We start from the raw sequence: 16,965 nt of genomic DNA, 5'->3' as shown, positions 1-16,965 counted from the left end.
CCGCTATTGTCCGCCAATCATAATATGACACATGTATACTTCGGCACAGCAAAAGTGCAGTGTCAAAGACACCTGTATGCTTCGGCATAACAAAAGTGCAGTGTCAAAGACATTTGTATGCTTCAACGTAGCAAAAGTGCGATGTCAAATGTTTAACATCTTGGGTATTTCTTTTCTCTCTTTTTATGCCCATGTATGATATGCTAAAAATAAAAGAAAATATGCAAAGAAAATAAAAAGCAAAAAGATCAAAAAATGCTTTAAATATGGTTGCAAGCGTGTATTCTAAGAGATGTGAGAGTTATAGGATGTACCTTGAAGGTGATAGTCCCCATCAAACAGTTATGATTGTGTGTGAGTTAAAGTTATTTTCTCATATCTTAGATCGTCATAACATGTATACGCATATGCAATTTTGCGATATTTTTCACACACAACACGCAATATTCTTTACTACTATTGATACATGTGCAGGTACAATGTAATTTGGCCATCACAGGTTTTACATGTGCTAATGTATGCTCACTAAACTGTCTTGACTTATTTTTGAAAAATAAAATTAGTTAGACTTGTTTAGTGTGTGTGTATGTGTGTGTGTGTGTTTTTGAGAATCCATGTGCTTAATTCTTTGTTGAGAGATGATTTTGAGAGCTTTATATGTTAATTGGATCAATGGTTGAGGTGTATGTTGGATTGCATTCATGGCTGTGTTTTTCACTTCTCGAAAAATTGCTTTTAATTGCTGACTCGACACCTCCTCGACACCTCCTCAATACCTGATTATCTGTCGAGCTTCTCAAGCCTTTTTCTTATCACAATCTCGACACCTCTTCGACACCTGATGGATCGATCGAGAATGTTCCTGTCTCCTCGATACCTGATCGATCGATCGAGCTTTTGTTCTTTGAAACTGGTTCTTATACCTTGACACCTCCTTGACAGCATCCTCGATACCTCTCGACACCTCAGCTGTCGAGATTTACTGAGGTGTCTATATAAGCTCAGTCGCGATTTTTCTCTCATTTCACTTGATCTCTCTCGATCTATCCGAGACGGTTTCTCTCCCAAACACCCTTTTCTCACTTAAATCTTCAATCCCACTTGATTTTTGGTCTTCCCTTGGTTTCAATCACTTGGTAAGATCTTATTTCCTTTCCTTTCTCATGCATTTCATGTTTTGAAACTTAGGTTTTGAGATTTTTGGAAATTTTTGGGGTTTTTCAAAATTAATGAGTTTTTCTTGAAATTTTGGGTTGGGTTTTCACTTAAATGTTTTCAAAATGTCATACACAGCATTTCATGTGCATTAGAATGATATTTACATGCATTTAGATGTGTGCTCTATGTTTGTGTGCTGGTAGGATTGGATTGGGTTAAGCCCATGATGTTCTTCAATTTGCATGTCACATGTTCATGCATTCCTATGCATACGTACTTCTTGTTCAATATATTTGATATATGTGAACTATGTTGGGTCTTTTCTGATTGTTTCCCTCTCTATCTCTTTCTCATTCTTTTACGTTAGTAGTGTCTATGGCACCCAATCGTAAATCCACTTCAGCTCGGAACCCTTTGCGTTCTGGAGCTTCCTTTTCCTCTGATTTTGCTTCTCTTAACCTTCGGTTCCATGATGGAGATGCCCATAAGACATTTTCAGAGAACTTTTCTCGACGAGGTGTTCATTTGGAACACCAAGTCATTTTGGCGGATTTCGCCGACACTGACTTTCCCTCTGTCATTCACAGTAGGGGATGGGAGTCATTGTGTGATGTCCCGGTCACTTGTCCTCTCATGCTGATTCAGGAGTTTTACTCCAACATGCACGGGATAGATCATTCAGTACCTCTCTTTTTTATTCGCATTCGAGGTACACACATCCTTGTCACACCGCAGCTCATTGCGAATGTACTTAGGGTTCCTAGGGTAGAGTTTCCTGACTATCCTTCCTGTGAGCGTCTGAGGACTGTGTCCAAAGATGAGCTCATTTCTGCTTTTTGTTAGTGCCCAGTTGATTGGGGTGAGCATCAATACACATCATGTAGACCTTTTGCTAAAAGTCCTAGATTCCTAAACATGGTGATGACTTTTGTACTCCATCCACTCTCTCACTACAACTCCATCACAGAGCCTCGTGCTTGATTTTTGTTATTTCTTCTTGAGCATCTTACTATAGATTTTTCTTCTCACTTTATTCTTTCTATCATAGATGTTCACTTTATTCTTACGCCATTTCTTTATTCCCTTTCTTGTGTCCGACCACTTCACACACATTTGTGCCATAGATGCCGCTACTGTAAAACGTAGTGAGGCTCAGTTTAGGTCGCGAAAGACAGATTCCACTCCTCCCTCCCGTTTAGCTCCATCCAGATCTACTCCACCTACATCTGCTCATTCTTCCTCTATGGGCGATGTATCTCTTGGAGATATCATGGCGCAGCTGTAGCGCATGGATGCTTGTCTCGATATACTCTCCTCTGAGTTGTATTAGGTGAATGTTCGTGTTGGTCGTATTGCACGACGACAGACGACCATGGGTGGTTTTACTCCAGAGGCTACTCCTTCACCACCTTTTCCAGCGGTTTCAGACTCTGAGGATGATGATGATGGAGATGCTAGCTCTACTGATGAGATGTCTACATGACACTTTACCCTTTGTCACTCGTGACAAAAAGAGGGAGTAGTTTTGGGTTATGGGAATAGTCATCTTAGGGGGAGAGTTAGTATAGGAAATTTTTTAGAGGGGGAGTGTTGATATTGTTAAGAGATGTAGTGAGGTTTTGATGTATCTTTTCTTTTCTATTCTTTATAGATTCATTGATCTTGTATATGAGGTCTTTTGACCAGTTTTACATACATTGTATTTATTTTCTCTATATGTGGATGTATGTTTCTTTCACCTCTCTCTCCATATGTTGTTTCTTCTCTATCTTTATACACATGTTCTTTATATTTGTATGCAATCTATTATTTCTATTTCACACAAGATGCCTTGATGAGTTTTGTTTAAAGTGTTTCAGAAATACAGGTTGTCAAAGTCTACTTGCCATAAACTCTCTTCTTGCAAAGTTTTTCAAGAGTTTGTGTTAGGATAGATTTTATTGTATTCAACAAGTGAATATGAGTTGAGTGATTTATGACTTCTCTCATATGTTCATTTGTTTGTTATGGTTTTGTCATAGATTGCCAAAGGGGAGATTGTTAGGACATATGTGTTTTTACTTGTTAAGAACATAGGTCACTTATTTATGTAAATTGGCTAAATCTTTTGACAAAACACACTCTACTTGTAATTGGGTAGTTCTAGGTGTTTTTAATACTTCAAGAAATAAGGTTTCAAGGTCAAGTGTTGAAGTCATCAAGTCTGTCCAAGAAAAAGCAAGCTGAAGTGCAAATTCATTAAAGCTCAACACCTGCTCGATAGCTACCTCAACACCTGCTATCTGTCGAGATTTATAAAATCAGATTTTCTGATCTGATTTCCTTGAGATCCGTAAATATGCTTTTGAGCCTTCTTTTCTCCAAACCCTAAACATATAAAAGGATTGTTTTAAGAGCCGTCAAATTGTACATAAGTTGCAAAAACATTGACCAATCTCTGTTCAAGCAAATTGTGATCAAAGATGAAATTCTTGACCTAGTTCATCTTCTCTGAAGAAGTTGCTATGTATTTGCACCAAAGGGTTTTGTGACCAAGCATCTTCCTGATCTTCATCGTGTAGGATGAACTGAAGAACTTTGCAGCCAACCTTTCCTCCTTAGTTGGTGTTTTGAAGTCGCATACTGGGATCCGCGCATTGGTTAGTCACGTACTTGGGAGCCGTGCATCAAAAGGGAAATTGTCACTACAGATCAAGTCCAATTGGGTATTGGGGTAAGGGTTCAACTGTAGGTTGGTAAGGTACTTGGGATTCCTTTACTTGTAATCGTTTGATTTGATAATAGTGGAATTTCAGAAGTGGTGACCTGAAAATCACCCGATGGGGTTTTTGCCGCAAGAGTTTTCCCCATTCGTAAACAAATCACCATGTCATTTAATTTTCGCTGCATATTTAGTTATTTGGTGATTTGTTTATGCTTCCACGCAATTATATGATAAATTGATTAATTAATAACTTGGCTAATTAATTAATTGGTTTAATCAATAGGGGTCATTCAGTTTGTGGCCTATCAATTTAGAACAAAATTAGGATTACAACAAGCAATAGAATTCACAAAACTAAGGGAAGAAAGCTTGGAGAGAACATCTGAGACAAATCTAGGCAAACTTGTAGATGCAAAATGCAACAACAAGATGGAGATTGCATTAGTTTGCTAATAAACACAAGGTTGAAAGAAAAAGAAGGGATACAAAGTACATTCTCCAAAATCAAAGTGGAAGTCAATTTGACAGTGCCTACGAGTAACCTTAGTCATATCTCCATTAAGAAGCCTAACAGAAATTTGGAAAACTGAAGTTTGTGAAGAGAAAACAGAATATTCTAAAGAATGAAAGGGTAGTTTTTGAAAATTAGTTGAAGAACTGATACTTGACATCTCATGCCCTTGAAAATCCATAGAAGGTTGAGTGATGATAGTAGCAACCTAATGAGCATCAGTAGCAGAATCATGTGGTGCTTGAATGCCAAAATGACTTTGGGAATTGAGCAAACCAAGGAGTTGCTAGTATTCTGCTCTAGTGAGACTAACTGCTTCCTCTGAACAAGTATCAGTAACAGCAACATTATTGGCATAGGGAAGATTTCCACCTTGTTGACCTTTATTCTTAAACTTGTATCCAGGTGGATAGCCATGTAGCTTATAACATTTGTCAACTACATGTCCCAAAAGTCCACAATGGGTGCATTAGCGTCTACCAAACTTGCCTTTGGTGAAACCTTTAGTAGAATATCCACCATTCTTTATTGCCAAAGCTGAAGATTCAGCATTAAACTTCTTCCCAACCTTTCTTTGCTTCTCATCTTGAAGCAAAAGAGAAAAGACTTTGCTTAATGTGGGAATTGGATCCATGAGTAAGATCTGACCCCTCACAGCTGCATAGGTATCATTAAGACCCATCAAGAGGGACATGGTACAATCTTCTACATGATAACCACAAGAACAGGTCCTATAGTTGGAAAGCTCATCCCACAACCCCTTAAACTTGGTGTAATAGGCATTAATGGACAATGCATCTTGAGTAAGAGAACAAACCTCCTGTCTCAACTCAAAAATCCGAGGACCATTGCCTTGAGAATACCTATATTGCAAATCTAGCTAGACTTCTCTAGTTGTCTTGAAATATACGACACTAGGTTGTAAATCTTTAGAGATTGAATTGAACAACCAAGCCAAAACTGTACTATTGCATTTGCACCAAGCTGCATAGCATGGATGATCAACATACTGTAGTTTTGGGATGGAACCATCAATAAAGCCTATCTTGGTTTTAGCATCCAAAGAAATGAGAACTGCTCTACTCCAAGTACTGTAATTTTCTTCTGTAAGGTGTTGAACCACAAGTGACATCCCAGGGTTATCACTACTTGACAAATAATAAGGACTAGAAGTATTCTCCCATGGTTGAAGGGTTAGAACAGAGGCACTAGAAGTACTCTCTACCATCTTTTATTGCAATCAAACAAGTACAGATGCAATTGCAACCAAGATTCAATCAAGAATAGAGACAATTGAGAACAAGATACACAAACCCAACCACGGATCAATGAGAAAACAATCAAGAATTGCTTTCAAAAACCAAACTACTTGATTACAAAGAATCAACTTAGGAACTTGTTGATCAAATAGAGAAACAAGAACCAATTCAAGATCTTGGCAATTGATGAAACAATTACGCAATCTTCAAACTAGAAATTGAATGAAAACCCTAAATCAAGAATTCAATGGCTATTGTATGCAAAAAGAAATCAAGATTTAGAATTGAAAACTCAGCGCATAAATAAGAGAAATACAATAGAAAATTTCTACTTGATTCACGAGAAAGCACTAAGCAAGAAAAACAGAGTAATTGAACTAAGAATCTCAGAGAATACCAAATTGAAGATTCTCTGAATTAGCTCTGCTCTGATACCATGTTAGAACACAGCTTCAACAATGGTGGAGTAAAATTGTAGTTTAGAGTGAGAGAGAGAGTGAGAGAGATTGAATGAGAATGTATATACAATAATATAGTTCAACCTTTTTTATATACACAGAGTTGGGTAGGAAAGTTGTAGCTAACCTAACAACCTGACAGTTGTATTCAACAACTAACTAACTAGCTAAACTACTTGTAATTTATCCTATCTTATCCTAATATGTACATAAAAGACTTGTAGCACAGCCACATATACAAACCCTGACCAGATGGGGCCCTCTTCTTGCGACAAATGTGACTATCTCAAAACCTGCACCCACTGCCAAAAGGTGCTTGGCAGGCGATTTCCCCTAAGGCACTATCATTATCGATCAGTTCGGTCCTCGATTTGCCATTGATTTCCGAATTGATATGGCCCAAGATTTGCTACTGGGCCTAAGATCTGCTACTGGGCCCATAGTTCTCGGGCATACAGAGGCTAATGGGTTGGGCCTATACCTGATGCCCGTACAATATCCATGTGTCTTATTTAAAAAAAAAATAAAAAAAAAATACAAGACTCATTTAAAGAGTCATATATGACTACCATGTAGTGGATTAGAGATGAAATTTTTTTCTAAAAAAAAAAAAAAAGAAAAAGATTTTTGTGCAACTTAAATTGTAAGATTTTTTATGCAACTCACTACGTGGCAGTTAAAAAAAATCATCCACGTGTACCTATAGGCACATGATATTTTTGATGAGTCGTATAATTTACTTAAATAATACATGTGGATGTTGTTTTAACCTCCATATAGTGGGTTGCATAGAAATTCCTATGATTCAAATTGCATAAAAAACCTTGCTAAAAAATAAAAGTAATTTGTAAAGAATGGTAAAAGTGGATAATGCTTATTAATCCTAAGCCCACTTTTAAATAGTTCAGGTCGATAAAAATTAGCAATGGGGGGGGGTGGGGGTGGGTTTCAATCCAAGACCAGAATATCCAAATATGTTTTGGCTGGTTTGAACTCCTATTGTTTTTACTTGTCTTATAATGGGGAAGAAAATTGAAAATGCCACTATAATCAATCTTTTAGATGGTGAAAGTTTTTGAAAAAAATTGAGATATATATATTTTTTTTCAGACAACCTTATCTAACTGTCCCCAAAACAATATATGGTATAGGAAGAAGACTGGTGTAGTTAATCCCAGCCTATAAGAAGATGACACCTTTTGGGATTACCATGGACCATGGCATTAAGAATTAGACACGTAAAGAATATTTTTCAAAAATGGTTTTTCCAATATGGTAAATAAAATACGACGAAAGGGACGTGTTATTATAAGGCAACCAAGAGATAAGCATGCGGTAGAGGTACTTCCATGCGTGTAGGAACATGTCTTAAAATTTGGAGTACTTCAAAACTCTATTTTTGGTGTGCTTGCAACACACATGAGCGATAAGACACGTACATATGGTGACTGTTTGAGACCTAAACCTTCGGCGTAAAGCACGTGCATCATGCATGGTTCTGTGGGAATTCATGTGGGGTAATGAACAAATTCAATCTTCAAAGATAATAATTTAATCCTATAGAAAAATTAGATAATAATTTAATGAGTTTCTTATCCAAGTGACTGGTGGATCAAGGAGAGAGGGTAACTCATTGGGAGGTGGTAAAATGAGAGAAAACATAAGAAAATCAACAAGAAAAAGAAAAAAAGAGAGAGCTAGGGAGAGAGGAGGTCAGGCGGCTATGAGTTCCTAGTTTCTAACTGTTAGGGTTTTGATTTTGTTTAGTTTTTGTATTTTGTTTCAAATGTAAGTGGGTAACTCATTGGTTACTCAATATAGGTTTACCCATTAGACTCATTTAATTATATTACCCAATAGATCTTTATTTATTTAACCTAAATGTGTTGGGTTAGGATTTACCCAAATTAGTTGGGTCATGAATGGGTCAATGGATATGGGTAAACGTTGTCACCCTTACATCCAAATCATTTTAGAATTATATCAGTGAACTAATAATAGGAGCAATTTGGTAGTTTGAAACCCAAACAACTTAAAATAAATAAATAAAAAATAAAAAATAAAAACTAACATAATGTTGTTTGCAAAGTTAGTCTTACAAGTTACAACCCTTCTATTGAATATGACCTTTTTTTTTTAAAGAAAAGTAATTCAATAGTTGAGGGATTGTGAAATTTTAACCCTGAACGTCACTTTTAAACACATTAAAAAAAATTAAAAAAAAAAAAAAACCATTTAAATACAGTGCTCTTGGAATATATCCACTTGTCATTGAATTATGCATTACATGGTATTTGACATAGTGAGTAGGTTAGGAGTTCTACAAAACTTGATGACAAATTATTTTTAAAAGGAGATGAAGCTTTAAAGAATGAAAAAATTGGAGACTACAAATCGATGTAGCGAAATGCAAATTTAATTTCTCTATACGTGGCATGAAACTCATGGAAAACGGAACAAATCAGTATATGAACAATCATTTATGTCAACCAAATCTTTCTTATAGTCTCTTAGCTTGCACAAGGACACGACTTTACAAACACTTGCGATTTGGGGAAATGAGAGTCCGAAATAGGTGTTTCGTGGTCGAGACTTAAATTAAATTATGACTTAATTTGGTAGCTCACATGATAAGGCACATGTGACAAGTTAGAGGTTTAATGAGGATATGAATTTATATATATCATTTAGTATCTTATTTGATTGGTCAATTAGAAAATTGGTTTCCTAACGTGACTCTTCTTTGATGAACAAGTGGAAATTAAACTAAATAAGAAAAAAAAAAGCCATCTACATTCATCCCTAGAGTCTTTAATTAAGTAACCAAATATATCATTTCAAGGATATGATCACGCGAATCTTGCGAAAAGTTTCTCATCAGTTAGGTTAACAGGTTTGGCATTACAAATGAAGGCAGGACAAGGCTAAAGTTTTTATGCTTAATAGGACATATAAGGATAGAGTAAATACAGCCAGTCCCAAGTAGTTTGCCAAGTTGTTTGGACCACTTGGTGTAAAATGTTTTCCGTAATTTATTTTATTTGATAAATGAATTAGAAAAAAAATAAATTTGTACCCTGAAAAAAGAAAAAAAGAAAAGAAAAAAAGGAGCCTTTGAAAAATTGTACATAAGTAAATGTGTCAAATAAGCCCAAAAAAAATCTCATGCAAAACTAAAGTTAATAAGACTATATTTCATACCAGTGAAATAAGAATTTGAACATTTCAACCTAGATTCTTTTTTTGAATAAAAATTTAGTGAAATTTCATTGCAATTTAAATCATTCAAATGGTTAAAATCATTTATTATATTAAAGATTACTTAATGAAAAAAAAAAAATTTTAATGTTTCTAGAAAATTTTGATTTTATTTATATTACTATTTAATGAGCTTCTTCTATTTGGGAATCTCATTTTTTTTTTTTGTTCAAAAATGCCTCTACACCTCTATGTTTAAGTAAAAACAAAACTAAAGAACAATCAAGTAAAAATACAACTCTAACTCCCACTAAAATATTGTCTAAAAAATATGGTCACTCTCTTGTTGATTTTCAAATTGCTTTATCCACTTATAAATTAGATTTTCAATATATATATATATATATATAAAATAAAAACACATTATATATATATATATATATAATAAAAACATAGGCTTTTTTTTTTTTTTTGCCACAAAATAAACGTGTAATATTTGTTCATTTTTTGAAGCTAGCCTCATGACACTCCTGATTGTATTAATAGTTCTAAATGTTTAATATTGTTAGAAATACTGAATGTAATTGTATTGTATTTCTTCATTAAAAGAATGTACATAGGTGCCTTTATATAGGAAGCATATGTGTGCAGTACAAGTATGTTAAATTACCGATTGTCCCAAAAGTTTAAGCTATTGGGATATGGTAAATTTAATCATTTAACCAATACTTCTAACACTCCCCCTCACGTGTGAGTCGAAACTACCTTTTAATAGGTGAGGCCCAACACGTGGGAATTTAAATAGGAGGTAGAGTGGAGGAGACAAGGATCGAACTCAGGATCTCATGCTCTGATACCATGTTAGAAATACTGAATGTAATTGTATTGTATTTCTTCCTTAAAAGAATGTACATAGGTGCCTTTATATAGGAGGCATATGTGTGCAGTACAAGTATGTGTGTGTGGTATACAAGTAATCTAACTGGGCCTAAAACCCACAACACTATATACGTTAACAAATATTAATAAGAAAACATGTAAAACTCAAATTGAAATGAATGAAAAATTATGACACTTAAAAAAAAAACAATAAATACTTCATTAATTCAATTAAAAATTGTAATTGGCATATCTTTTGGTTTATGTGTTGTCCAATCAACTTTAATGAGGCCCTATCTATCATATTTTCTCTCAAAACAACTAGTTTTAGGGTTTATTTGGTTTGGCTGAAAAATGATAATGGAAAAATGTGTGTGAATTAATAGAATTTTCTTCTATTCGGTTCACATGGAGAGGAAAGAAAGTGACTGGTTGGTGTTTCCATCCAAACCCACAAAAATTGCTCCTCAAAATGGGGAGAAAAGTAGGAGAGTGGAAAAAATTGATATTTTAATTTCTACTGCTTCTCCAACTTTGTTTTAAACCACATAGCAGTGATAGCACCATTCCTCTACCTTTTTGTGATCAACTTTTGGATATATAATTCGAACACTGCTCTAATCCAGAATGTGAACATTAAACTTTGTCAATATTTGGCATCTCATAATCTATATGTTGCCCTGCTCGCCCAATATTACTTCTCATTACCAGACTCAATCACTGAAACCTTAAACAATTCTATTTAATTTACAACCATGAATAAATTCTGATACCAAAGCCTCGCATTGTTGTTGTTGAAAACTAAGATCAGAATGGCACAGCAGAATACGTACAAGCAACCTTTGCATGTCAAAATCCAATTGTCAATTATGTGGCATATGTAATACTAGAAATTGAATAATGTTTAGAGTCTTCTAGAGATCATGGGACAAAATTGCAAAATGCCCATTTTGGGCAAACTAAGCAGCGTTTTGCCCTCTTTTTCAAACTAATTAGGAAAATGCCTCTCTTTTGAAAATCGAGTTTCTCAAAATTGATTTAGGCCCTATAGCGGCGTTTTTAAGGAGCTTATAGTGACATTTTCAGGACCTATAGTGGCGTTTTGTAACTCGATTTATATAAAATCGAGTTATAGGTAAAAAAAAATTAAAAAAAATTGCCTATAACCCGATTTATTGGAAGTCGAGTTACAAAACGTCACTATAGTTCCTGAAAACGTCACTATAGGTATTTAAAAACGCCGCTATAGGGCTCCAGATTTTTTTTTTTAATAACTCGATTTTGAGAAAATCGAGTTTTAAAAGAGGGACATTTCCTTAATTAGTTTGAAAAATAAGGCAAAACGCTGCTTAGTTTGCCCAAAAAGTGCATTTTGCAATTTTGTCCTAATTAATCTATTGAATAATGTTTATTACAGTTTTCTGGAGATCGTAATATATTAATTACTCTATTCAATAATTCCTAGGGCTTGTTAATTAATTCAGGGTCTGCATCTTCAACATCGATTGATGAGCTGGTAAGTGATGTATTTATCATCCTGAACTTTCATTTTTCGTTACTGGTCATTATTTGTTGATAGTGTTGAATTTCAGTGGCTATTGTGAATCTGATAGCTTATCTTCAACAAGAAGATAAGGTATATACGGAATTTTCTAGCATATTTTTTCTTCATCCACTAGTCACTAGGACAATATTTGATCATGTAATTTTCAAAAAGTATTTTCCGTAAAAATGTTTCATTTTCCTATATATGTTTGGTAGCAATCTTAAATGAATTGAAAAATAATCTCCTTACAAAAACATTTAGTGCAAAATAATCTCTAAAAATAAACTATATTTTTTATGTTGACCAAAAATAGTTTTTTTTTTATTCATTTTTTCTAATGCTACTAAGCATTAAAAAAAATATGAAAAGCCATCTCTGTACAATGTTTTCAATCAAAACAATCAAACTGTAACGAGAATATAATACGAAGGGTCAATCATGGAGTTTATAAAAATTTCTAAGTTGACTGTTGGATAGAAGTAGTAATCGTATTATTGAAGGCATGTGTGAAGTTAATTATCAAATGATGACAAATCCAATAAATCTAGACTTGGGACATGCACTTTTAAACTACTTTAGGTACAGATGTACCAATTGAGCTTGAGGTTAATTAGATGAGTAATAAATAATAAGACTATAAGAGGTCCTTTTTGTTCATTTCTTCCCTATGACATAGTGTAAATCCAATAACAATCTGGAATAGAGGAGCAAAACCGGTGTCAAAGAAATGTATCATTCATTGAACAAAAAAACATTGCAAGTCAGTGGCCAAAGAAATGTCTCATTCACCAAACAAGAAATATTTCAAGTCATTGGCCAAATCAAAGAAGCAACCAAAAACACGTATTAGTGATGAATATATGTCATCAAATTGGATCGGGAAAAAAAATGCTTGCGACATTATGGCAAGACATTACTATAGTCACTAGTCATGTGCAAAAACTGGATTTGATTGATAAACAAGACTCATGGAGCACCTACTGTAACTACGGGTTTTTCATTAGGGTTTTTTTTTTTTTTTTTTGGGGGGGGGGGGCCAAAATGCAAACCTTACCTTCTAAATTTCATCACTTTTCATTTCAGTCCTCTAATTTCATTTCTTCTTATCAAGTCCTTTCTTAACAATTTGTTAAATGTTGTGTTATCTACATTAAAAAGCCTTTTGTTATTTTTAAAATTTTTTAATTTTAATTTATTATTTAAAAAAAAGTTAATTTAAAAAAAAAAAAAAAACCCAAAAATTATACTAAGAAACGATGAACATTATTGAAGAACAAAACTGAATCCTTACCCAATACCTCAGCCCAATACCAAGAGATTGAGAAAAGAACGGGAGATACTACAAAATCTCACCGGAATTCAATTCCAGATATCATAAACTTTCTCCCTTAAAAAACAGGGATATTACATCGTACTCTACTCAGAATGCAAAAACACTCTCGAAGATTGTCACGATTCCATGGAATTCATCGAGAAGTTCTTGGCTGCTGGATCTTGGTTTGTAAATCGATACTTTGGCTAGAGTCAGGCAGAGGTCAAGATCAGTTGGGTACAGTTTGTTTGGCTTGCTAATATGCTTGCGTTTTTGCGAGACTTTGGGTTGGGAATTCGAGCTCAAATCCCTGAGATTCCACATGTTCCTACAAGTTACTTCAACCTTAGAGACCTTGTCAGAGGCTGGAATCGGTGCTCCGACAGTAAGAAGCTCAAGCATTAGATGCAAAGTACCACCACGTAGGATGATCTCAATTGCCGCCTATTTGTACAGATCGAGTTTTGGCGCCGATATGTTCGTACATATCGAGTTTTGGCTCTCATTATATGTTGTAGTTGTGTAATCTCTCTTTCTCTCTCTTTCTCTCTCTTTCCCCCTCTTTCTCCCTCTCAATCTCTCAGTATCGGGTGGGGATTCAATTTTGTTCTTCAATGTTGTTCATCATTTCTTAATCTAATTTCTGGGTTTTTTTAAAAAAAAAATTAAATTAAAATTTTCTTAAAATAATAAACTAAAATTAAAAATTAAAAATTAAAAAAAAAATGACAAAATGGTGTGGCTTTACTGTAGAGAACAACAACAACTAACAGCTTGATAACAGAGGACTTGATTGAGAATAAATAAAACTTAGAGAACTGAAATAACAAAACTCAAACCTAGAGGAGTGAAATGAAAATTGGTGAAATTTAGAGGATGAGTTTTGCATTTTGGCCTTTTTTCTTTTTTTTTTTTTCAAATTTTTAAATTTATCCCCCAAATTAGCATATCAACATTGATGGTAGAATATGTACAACATCTAAGAGTGATGTTAGGATATTATATATTTAACTACAGAATTCTTACAAGCTCATATGTCATCTTTTTATATACAATAGTAAAGGTAATTAAAAATTTTATTTATTATATTGTTGATGTTTAAGTTAAAAAGATTTGATATTTTGAGCTTCATTCATAGAAAGGGACCCACAGACAGTTATTGTCTGTTTGGAATCTGTTTATTTTGCTAAAATTAAAATCTTTTTTCCTGAAAGTACTACAAATAAAGGTAAAAGTTAGCTGAAATAGTACAGTGAGACTCATAAATAGTACAAAAAAGTATAGTGAGACACATGAATAGTAGCAAAAATAAGCTGAATAGAAAATATGTTGGCAAAAATAATCTATGCCAAATGCACACTTAATTAGAGTTGACTTACTAAAACTTTGCAATGGATTACATGAACGATGAAACGCTAATCGCGAGACGAAATAAGCTTGGATTTTTGTGGGACCTACGTAGGGCCCACAAACAATAAATAAGTTTCAGCAAAAACCAAATGTGGCCCATATTACCAATTGCATTCAAAAACTTATTTGCTATTAGCTTTTTCAACCAAAAAAAAAAAAGCTTATTTGATTATATATATATATATATGAGATGGGTTCAAGTTACATCTGGTATAACTCTTTAAAGTTACACATTTTTTAAACCATTGGATTTAAATAGATCCAACGGTTAAAAAAAACTCTCATCATTACAAATATTTTTATTAGAATCTCATTAATTACTCTCATTTATTACATTCTAAACCTATCTCTAAACCCAACAAAATTTGACGTCTGACTCTCTCTCTCTCTCTCTCTCTCTCTCCATTCTAAACCTACGTTTCTCTCGCTCTATCTCCTCCTCCATTGCTCCTCCACCATTGGATGTCTAAGCTTGAGCGCTAGGAAGAGGTTGCTTTGGCTGTCAAGGTCTTGAATTTTTGCTTCCATTGTACTTTCTATTTCACATTCTCATTTGGGTTGCTTTTAGATTTTCAATTTTTGGGTTTATGATTGCTCACTCTCTCACTCACAATTGAAATAGTCATTGCTGGTCTTCTGGATGGGGAATTTACTTCGTATGATATGCAAACAAGTAATTTTTTGTGACTAAGTATATTAAGAAGAGCTCCGTTCCTTAGCAACATCCATTTCTGTAAAAAAAAAAAAAAAAAAAAAAAAAAACATAAGGACAGCCGACAACTAGAAGTACAAAGACTGACGAATAGGTCAAAAACTTACGGTGACGGGCAAACTCTTCTAATCTACGAGCATCAGGCATCGGTTCGGGACCCCCACAGTACGTATGAAGAGTGTCGAGGGTAATCAAGTCCCGGCACGATCGCTCTTCTATGGGTATCTCCAAAACCCGACGGATGAAATCTTCCTGCTTGTCAGTTATTGATGGACGAGTGAAAGCTAAAAAAGAATAATTTGGCTACATTAGTATCTTTTCGAAAAGTAAAAAACTGACGAGGATAAAAGGTGACGGCTAAAACCTGACTCCCTAACAAACCCCCAAATGTTGTCAAAACAACCAAAGGGAATCGTTCCCCACTCGTCCTGACGGCACACCCAATCCGTCCCCTCAACAAAAAAGAACCTACTCTTCCAGGCTCTATTAGAATCTGGCATCTCAAACACCAGCCTCAACTCCTTCTCCCTGATGGCAAAATGATACATCCCCTTTGAAGAAGAAAGGTGCCGAGGTCTGTAGCAGTAGAAAAATTCATCCGAGGAAAGCTGACGGTGGCCTCCGCTTAAACGACCCCACAGCACTTCAGCACTAATAAAAATTCTCTACGAGTTTGGAGCAATCTGACTGATGGATATACCAAGAAAATCAGCCAGCTGACGGTGTAAAGCCGTCAGAGGCAATCTCAACCCGGTAGCAAACATGGCATCATACATGTCAACGTCTGCAGTTCTTCCCGTATAGCATTTCTCACCCTACATAGGTAGACGGATAGGAATATGGTCAGGGATTTGGAAACGGGTACGTAGTTCGTTGAAAATTTTAAATGTCATTTTTGGAAGGAATTTATTCACAGCCCAGTCCTTGGGAAGGATGAAGGGACGACTACCTCGAGGACCTTCAGCATCCCCTTCACAAGACTCCTCGTCGCCTTCATCCCCGTCACTGTTCCTTTCTCCTAATCCAACCTCACCCTCTTCGCCTACTTCCTCCTCCTGGCCGCCGTTTCCCTGACTCCCTACTTCCTCGACGGGAACATGGGCTGACGTCTCCCTCTCTGATGACTAGGAGGAACTCTCAGACTCACTACCTGAGCCTGAACCAAACACCTCGTCGTAGCCCGCTCCTTCGCGGACCGACGACTGGTCACTCGACGCGTCGCTCGACATCTACCTACAAGTGACTAGTGTAAACTAAGCACCTAGGTTGACGACCTCACTTTAAAGAAAATAATTGAAAGTATGCGGGGAAAGAAAGGAAACATACAAGTTTTCAGAGAGTAACGGTTGAAGAAGTGACGACAGGAATGTTAGTAGAATTGACGGAATATGGGCGACGGATGTGCTCTCCAGGAATCAGTGAGTGAAATAGTGAAAATAGGGAGAGGTGGGCCACATATATATATAAGAAAACGCACGGAAGACGAAGCGACGCCCACACTCAGACACGGAACCAATCCGAGCATGCCACGTGTCCTAGCATTTACTACTGGGGTGTCAGCTGTAATTATTTTCTCTCTCCTGGTCAAAGTGACAGGTAGTGACGAATGAAAACTCCATAACTCGTCAGGTACAGCCGATGGAGATATGGAGTAGGGGGCAACTGATATGGAAGAATTATAGCAGGAACCATGAGCTTAACCCGTCAGCTCCTGCTTTGGCTGACGGGTCAGTCGCGACGGACGTTATGGGCTAACGTAACGAAAGAAGGCATGCTGACGGGAGCAAGACAAACCGATTGGCTGAAGGCTCCAGGTCT

This window comes from Quercus suber, unplaced genomic scaffold (genome assembly GCF_002906115.3).
Source record: "Quercus suber isolate HL8 unplaced genomic scaffold, Cork oak 2.0 scaffold_406, whole genome shotgun sequence".
In the NCBI taxonomy this organism is placed as follows: Eukaryota; Viridiplantae; Streptophyta; class Magnoliopsida; order Fagales; family Fagaceae; genus Quercus; species Quercus suber.
This window is presented reverse-complemented; position numbering follows the sequence as displayed.